This window comes from Procambarus clarkii, chromosome 18 (assembly GCF_040958095.1).
Source record: "Procambarus clarkii isolate CNS0578487 chromosome 18, FALCON_Pclarkii_2.0, whole genome shotgun sequence".
Taxonomy (NCBI): Eukaryota; Metazoa; Arthropoda; class Malacostraca; order Decapoda; family Cambaridae; genus Procambarus; species Procambarus clarkii.
This window is the reverse complement of record NC_091167.1, coordinates 26568240-26577637: the sequence shown is the minus strand read 5'-3', so window position 1 is coordinate 26577637 and position 9398 is coordinate 26568240.

Below are 9398 nucleotides of genomic sequence, written 5' to 3'. Positions count from 1 at the left end.
TCCACCACCACTCCTTCTCTCACCACCACCACCACCAACCCCTCCCTCACCACCACCATCTCCAGTCCCCCCTCTCTACCTCTACTCTCCCCCCACCATCACCACAACTACCACCACCTAAATGATGAACATATAACTATGAACTCGGCAACCACCATTTCATTACCGACTTCAAGTGGGAGTGCCATGGGAGCTGACTCCTCTTAGGCAGGCGAGACGGGATCGGTCCTTGTGACAGTTCCCCAACCCACACCAGTCACCCTGTAAAGTTTAGCGAGGCAAGTTCCACCCAACCTTGAACAGAAATCCTCTTGTATAATAAGATATAGATTACACTAAACTATCAGGTCTACTACAGCAGGCTGTACAAACTCCAAGACGTACTTACAGCTGTGCTAAGGTCTACCACTAATAACGTCTAGAATTCTGCTCTTCTCATTGCATGACTAGTAGATATGCAGATCTTCCTGCATAGTAATATGATAAATGGACATGATATATCATAGTAATATGATATCTAGTATAGATTTCACGTTCCCTCAAGTCTATGAAATAAGAGAGTTCTTGGTATATTAATTATTGCCGTCAGGCTGCTCACAGATAAACTTCCTTTTAAAGTTTATATACCTTGATCAACTCATTAGCTCAGTCATTCAGTCATCCAATATGGGATGGAATAGGATAAAAGCAATAGAAGTGCGCGCACAGGCTATGAGCTAGGGATGCGTGCGCAGGCTTATGAACTGGTGATGCGCACGCAGGCTGAGTAAGGAGGCGTGCGCAGACTATGCGTGGGTGTGTGGAGCGTGCGGGCAGGCACCTCCGTCACCACGATAGCAAGGATGCCGCCCACCATAGTGCCCCAGGCTTCCGGTGCCTGGTATCTTGTCTGGGGCCGCAGCACGTCCAATTGCGTCATATTAAAATATACCTATAGGTCAAAGGTCATACACGCGTTCAGAACACGAACCATCAGGACACGTACTACAAATACACATTTGTCTCACATATACAGTCGGCTGAAAGGCGGGACTGTATAGGGACAAGGCGGAACAAACACATGTATATAAATACATTTCAAGAATGATGCATAAGGGTCTCAACATCAGAATGGGATGTACCAGACTGGATAGATGTAAGGAGTGGAGTGCCACAAGGGTTGGTACTGACACTAGGGACAAACTTATTATTACCATTATTAAACTACCTAACAGAGGAAATAGGTTCATTCGCATTACTGTTGCTGATGTTGCAAAACAAATGAGAATAAGAAAACAAAAGGATTTATATTTAATACAGAATGAACTAAACAGCCTTCAGAGGAGATCTGATGGTTTCTGGACTTGAACCCAGACAAATGTAACGTTGTGAGGATAGGAATACGCGTGAGAATTCAGTGCAATTGAATTGAATGCAGTACAAAATGATGATGATGATGAAGCTTCCCACTTTTCTCTTACAACTTTTCAAGTTGTAAGAGACAAACCTTAGACTGAGACACCAGAGACATATCGTCTGAATAACGTTAACAATAAAAATAATAATAATTTTATTTAAAAAATATAAAAAATAATAATTTACAATGGTTAAATTGTACTTTGTAAATTGTAAATTGTAAATATACTGGAGGGCCAAGTACCAAATCTACACAGTAAAATAACAACGTACTGGAGTGAACGACATGGAAGAAAATGTAGAATAGAACCAATGAAGAGCAGAGGTGCCATAGGCACAATCAGAGAACACTGTATAAACATCAGAGGTCCGCGGTTGTTCAACATCCTCCCAGCAAGCATAAGAAATATTACCGGAACAACCATGGACATTTTCAAGAGGAAACTAGATTTATTCCTCCAAGGAGTGCCGGACCAACCGGGCTGTGGTGAGTATGTGGGCCTGCGGGCCGCTCCAAGCAACAGCCTGGTGGACCAAACTCTCACAAGTCGAGCCTGGCCTCGGGCCGGGCTTGGGGAGTAAAAGAACTCCCAGAACCCCATCAACCAGGTATCAACCAGGTAAATATTTGTTATAATGCATATTTAATCAACCATTAATATGTAAAGCGTTTCAGGCATAACTAAAATATTTCAGTTCAGTAATCTGAACAATAAACAACTCGTGTGAACTTCATCCTAACAAATCATTCATGTAAACGACACCTACTATCAAGAAGAAGAAGAACTTCGTCCTTGAATATGGTGTCCCGATATGGAACTCTTACCTAAAGACACAAAGTAGGAATGGTTCAGAGATATAGAGCAAGAACCGTCTTTAAGAACTGGCCCGCGCCACATTGGAGGAAAGATGGGATCTGGAGCATGATAACTAAGAAGAATGTTAAACAATAGTGAGGTCGCTCTCCACAAAACCCCTGGTTGGAGGTGGGTAGAGGATCTGGTTTATAGTTAACTGGTTAAAACAATAGTTTAGTCAGTTTGTGAGAGCTGCACCGCTCATTTGGGTTCGAACCGTTGACTGAAGTCTCGGATTACCATGTGTGAGTCCTAAGATTACTTATGGGTTGTCTCGTTAACGGTTCATGATAACATCATAGGTCTAGCTTCGAGTAGATGTGTTTAGCTGGCTGGGGAAATGACGCTCTCAGAGAGGTTTAGAAGTCTTGTTCTTGTTCCTCTTGTTGTTGAAGGGTTGCCATGCTGAGGGTAAGTTAGAGCATTAGTTTCTTGCCCATAGTTCAAAATTAGGACAACTTATGCCGGATAGGCAGTCGCATTATGCAACCCGTCCTCATCAACACATAACAGCTGCTCTTTAACCCAGCCGCCAAACCTGTTCTTATGAATGAAAACGGTATAAGCCAACCCGTCCTCATACAAAGTCAATTCCATCCAGCGGTCGACCCCAAAGACGCATTCATCAATTGCTGTTCATTCAAAACAGGAATTTTCTCAAATAAAAAAAATATTATATATTGCCATATTGTACATGTACATAGGTTGGATTAAGTTAGGTGTTTAGGTTCTGTTGGTGATTATTTGTATTTGTAGTACGTGGGTGAAGCATTTATAGCGTTGTGATTCGAACAAAATTCGTCAGTGAAGTACTTGTTCCGGATATATTCGAACGTCAGCAGTTGTGAGTCATGTGTAAACCGCTTTTCATTCATAAACAGGGGGTTTGGAGGGTGCATGGAATCACTTTTGGATCTTTGTTTGGAGGACGGGCTGCGTGTGTAAACAGTTTTTTATTCATAAACAGCGGGTTCATGGAATCCCTTTTGGGTCTTTGTTCAGCCCGTCCTCCAAACAAAGATCTAAAAGTGATTCCATGCACACGCCAAAACCCCAGTTTATGAATAAAAAACGTTTACACACGACTCGTAACTGCTGACGTTCGAACACTTCCGGAACAAGTGCTTCACTGACGATTTTTATTTTTCGAACCACAACGCTATAAATGCTTCACCCACGTATCACAAATGCAAATAATCGCCAACAGAACCTAAACACCTAACCTAACCTAACGTATGTCTATATATGCACAATATGCTAATATATTACAATGTTATATTTGAGAAAATTTCTGTTTTGAATGAACAGCATGTAAAAATTTATGAATGCGTCTGTGGGGGTCGACCGCTGGATGTAATGGACTTGAGTCGAGGACGGGTTGGCAAATGCTTCACCCACATACAGTTTTATCGAGTGTGGCCAGAGGACGGGTCGCATGTGTGTCATAGAACTAGCTGCGAAGTCGTGCTTCCTCTCAAGGACCCATCTTTCGTGGGGCTGTAGTTCAGAAGAGCCCCAGTTAATGACTGGGCATGGGACCCCCATCAACTACAACGGCATCGTCGTATCAATTAATTCGAGAGGCTAAGCACTAAAGGCTTGGCTGTGACGCTAACATGAAGGGCTCTATACTCATCGACTCTTCAGTAACAGGTTAGTTTTCTTTAAGCCTTGAAGGCCTTGGTCCCTCTGTCTTGGTGTGTGACGTGATTGTGGCCAGCCACAATCACTGGCTGGCCTGGTGATTGTGTTGACGTCACTGTGGTTGGCCTGGTGATTGTGTTGACGTCACTGTGGTTGGCCTGGTGATTGTGTTGACGTCACTGTGGTTGGCCTGGTGATTGTGTTGACGTCACTGTGGTTGGCCTGGTGATTGTGTTGACGTCACTGTGGTTGGCCTGGTGATTGTGTTGACGTCACTGTGGTTGGCCTGGTGATTGTGTTGACGTCACTGTGGTTGGCCTGGTGATTGTGTGATGGTCCACACACAAAGTAACTAACAATACTAACATCCGAGAGTAATAATGGTATCCTATTTTCAAATAAAAACTTAAAAATTTGCTTTGCATTAAACATCTCTTCTTGGTTCCCCTCCACGTTGGTTGTCTAGGCCTCAACAGCCCTGTGCGCGTTGCTGGCATTACACGGCACGACTTGTAACACATTGAGCAGGTAGACATGACGAGGAAGAGCAGAAAGTGGGGTCGTTGACGGCCACTATAGGGAGGCAGAGGGAACCTGGTTCAGCATGAGGCTGGCAAATGGGAATATATTTTGGATGAAATTGACGATTTGTAACTAGATTCGCAGTTTTAAAGGTAAATCGAATTGGAACAGCCTATCCTCCTGTTTAGATAGTTGTTATAGTAGCGATGGGGGGCCATCGTACATTTGACGTAACGGATAATTAGATGCTAGAATTTGGTACTATTGAATTTGGACAAGCCGGGAAAGGTTTTAGGCCAAGCCTAATATAGTACCTATATTCTAAACCTAGGAATACTTAAGTTTGGGTTTAGCTTTATTATTCAGACTAAAGTGAAGTGTACCAAATTCTACTATCTAATTGTCCATTACGTCTGTGTGTTCGATGGTCCACATAGTTGCAAAAAGTACTATTTAAACAGGAGGAAGGGTTGCCCAGGTAAGCCTAATAGGCCCTGATCTTCCCGACGATAGAGAACTATTTTCTCTATAGCTCCCAAGTGAACCTAGTAACAGAAAACGGAGAGAAAATGTGTTGAGTTGCGGGGGACTCTTCTAAACCCTTAGACAATTGTAAGTCATAAGCCCGGGTCTCGAGTTAGTACAACACCTTGTACTAACCTTGTACAAGTACAATACCTTGTACTAACAGACCTGCTTAGTATATAAAATATTTGGTGTTTGTAGCAGACAAGTAATATCAAGAATCACTGAACAAATAATTATGGAAATTGACATGTATAGTACCTGTAACTTGTAAGTTACAAGTGACGCACGAATTCTTAGTACACAAATAGTAATCCATATTAATAATGAGGTAATGATTAGACTAGTCGCCCAGTCTTCTGTTCGTCCGGTCTCGCTTGTATTAGATTATTCAGGTTAGCCTCCTGTTTTGTACTTAGAGGAAGGATTAGGACCATTAGTACATATACCGACGTACAACGCAATTAGAAAGTAGAAATTACTATTGAATTTGGACAAATCGGAAAAAGATTTTTATACTTGTTGGAAAGGTAAACTAACCTAACCTTCCCTGGTCTAATACGTTATCTGAGGTCTAATATAGTACATGTGTGCTATACTAGGCCTAGGAATATTTTAGTTTTTTAGTTGTTTTATTGAGGGGGGGGGGGAACTCTATAAAGTGAATAGTACAAAGTTCTACAATCTAATTGCTTAGTATGTCAATATTTGTACTATGGTGCACAGTTACAAAAACTACTATCTAAACAGAAGGATGAGTCGTGTTAGGTCATGTACCCCCACACACCTGCACCCATGAACCCCCCCCCCCACACACACCTGCACCCATGAACCCCCCCCCACACACCTGCACCCATGAACCCCCCCCCCCACACACCTGCACCCATGACCCCCCCCCCACACACCTGCACCCATGACCCCCCCCCACACACACCTGCACCCATGACCCCCCCCCACACACACCTGCACCCATGACCCCCCCCCACACACACCTGCACCCATGAACCCCCCCCACACACACCTGCACCCATGACCCCCCCCCCCCACACACACCTGCACCCATGACCCCCCCCCACACACACACCTGCACCCATGAACCCCCCCCCACACACGCCTGCACCCATGAACCCCCTCCCCACACACACACACACACACCTGCACCCATGAACCCCCCACACACACACACCTGCACCCATGAACCCCTCCCCCACACATACACACCTGCACCCATGAACCCCCCCCCACATACACACCTGCACCCATGAACCCCCCCCCCCCCGCACACCTGTACCCCCCCCCCGCACACCTGTACCCATGTACCCCCCCCCCTGCACACCTGTACCCATGTACCCCTCCCGCACACCTGTATCCATGTACCCCCCGACACACCTGCTCCCATGTACCCCCACACCTGCACCCGGCCCACTGTGGGCTGTGTTGTATACAGGACCGTCGTGCGCTGTCCTATTTTTATACAGGACCATGTTGTTGTTTAAGATTCGCTACTTGGAACAAAAAGTTCAAAGTAGCACGGGCTATGGTGAGCCCGTAGTGAACTTACCTGGCTGTAACTGTGGGACCATGGACGGTGGCTATGTTTATACCGTACCATGGTGCGTTCTCCTAGTAGGATACATGAGTGAGGTAATTACCTGTGTATTTGCATCGAAAATTGTCAAAATATTTACTTCTAGTGACGCTATAAACAGCGCTTCCAAATGTACGATATTACAGCGTCGACAGCGGTACGGTGCCACAGTGACGTCATGTGCAGTGGTGCGGCACCGTAGTAAGACATATAGGTACATTAGTGACATGTGCAGCTTTCCCAATACTTCCCAAGTGAGCACCGGCGACGTAAATAATAAACAGGAGTACCTAGAGCCCGGCTCTCTACAGTTCGCACCAGCAGTATCCACTATCACTAGCTATAAAGTACGTTAATTAATCGCTTGAATTAAACGTCTCGTTGTCACATGGTTTGTCATCGTGCAAGAATAGATGAGAACACGTACGCAAGACATGACGAGAAATATTTAAAGTGAACACTTAAGGCGAGAGTTTATCCACCGTTCCCTCAGAGGAATAGAACGTGAATTTATTTACGTTCCCACGCGAATTTACTTACGTTCCCACGTGAATAAACATGGACACTTACGGAACCAGTACATCATTCCCTAATCATATAATGGCTTCATTTACATTTATCCAACATTCTGTGGACTCTGAAGCACTACGAGGTTATATATAACAATCATAGACCGTGATGGCGAAGCTTCGAAGCTTGTAAACTGATTAATGAGTAGACTAAGCGGCCATGATCGCGGAAGACCGTTCAGACCCGGGGTGTATTATGGGACAAGGGCGCTTGGCCGTCCACCGCATCTATTGCTAATTAAAGAAAAAGCATTGTGGGACCCGTGCCAGCTGGGGACCGGTGCACTCCCACCTGTTTTATGCTTTGGTGGGACCATTAAAACCAGAGCTCTTGTTATGGGAACTATGGGATTACTAAGAGAACAAATTCACAAGGGCCGTGACAGCGTCTGGGATGGTCTCGGACGCAGATTCGAATCCTCGTCACGGCCCTTGTGGATTTGTTCATTTGATACATCACGCTATTGTGATTTTTGTGTTATGAGATCGTTTGATTGTGACCGGGTGGTTTATTGTGCACCACATACTCATCCTGTGAGCGGTGGTTTACTGTGTACCCCATAATGATCCTGTTAGTGGTAGTTTACTGTGTACCACTAACGGGATCATTATGGGATACACGGTAAACTCCCGCTCACAGGATGAGTATGATGGGGTGCACAATAAACATGGAGAGACCACTCCAGACCGACAACCAGAGCCCAACTCCATAGTCTCCTGAGACTGATGGATGCCTCCTACTGTGTACCTTGTACTGAGACTGTTGGGACCCGTGACAAGGTGAACACAAGAACAGTTGCAGGTGTGTGAGCCCCGCGGCCACCTGCAGGTGTGGCCACCCTTGCAACAGTGTTGTACCTCTACTGGGAGGAGGGGCGCCCACCTCACGCTCCACCACCTGGCCCTCCTTACTACCTGTCCAACCCAACCCAGTCTAACCTGTTCCAACCCAACCTTAGCAAATTCAGTGAACATTTTCTGTTCTAAATGTGGCGTGCACAAGGTGTGTGACGTCGCTGTGACGTTAGAATTGAGTTTCAGCTCGTGTTAAATTTAGATTATACTGTGGGAGGGGGGGGGCGTCATCCAAGTTCGGTTGTTCGAGGCAAAGGGGGGGGGGGGGGGTACTAAACATGTCTACCTGGATAACGAAGTGTCCATGACACCCCGAGTCTGTCTTAATACTGTCTTGAAGGTCCCGGCCGCCAACGTGGAAGATGGGGGCGGGAGGGCTACAGTTCCAACATTTTGATTCAGTACGAGAGTTGTGGGGACCTTGACCAAAGAAGCGCTTTGTGTTCTTGGCAGATTGATTGTGCCCGTGCCACCTAAAAGGTGGCACGGGCATGAATAGCCCGTAAGTGGTGGCCCTTTTGAGCCATTACCAGTATCAAGAGCTGATACTGGAGATCTGTGGAGGTGCGACTGTACCCTGCGTGACGGGAGATGTCTCCCGACTGGTCTGCCTTTTGAAATGTATATATATATGACTCTGAAACACCCCGCTGAATTACTCCATCAGTGACGAAAGTATTGGAGAACAAATATTAGTCTCTACGGAATTTATAGTGTTAACAAACACACGACAAATAAATCGCTCACATTCTATAAGATAGACGACAGAAAATAAACAGGACGGCAGCATTATTGCCTGTAGTGAAGCAGAGCGCACATGTTTGAACACCTGTGGGACAGGTGCGGTGTTGAAGCCAACACATGTTAAACCTGCACGCTCCGCTAAAGTAACGTTCCCGCGCTTAATGTTCTTTCTAACGGGGTGAGAATAGTTTGTGCTACCTCATTCTTTTGTGTGTGTGTGTGTGTACATCAACAAACTTGTTTCAGTTCAATGGTCTTCCGGGATAAGCTATGTTGGCCATGTTTAAGGACGGCTAATATCAGATTATCATCGGCCAAAGCTTTTCCCTGCTGGGGATTACCTTGCGATGATTTCGGGGCTCAACGTCCCCACGGCCCAGTCCTCGACCTAATGGGATGTCCCTTCGACTACTCTGGCTCTAAAACTGATCAGTAAACTACGGTATTTGATACTGTCGACGAATTTGGTTTGCTTGCTCACCAAGTCTGCCCACAGTAGATTAATGCAAATTATAATTCCCGTTATCAGCAGTATATAAATATAACTGTGATAATATAGCCAAATTCAAAATTTCATTCTACTTTTAATACTCTAAATCATGACTGACACTCGTGTCGATGATCGATCTGGAAATGTAAAGTATAGATCTATCGTCGCATTCTTCATGGGCAGTAACCAGCCCGAGTCGGAACACACAA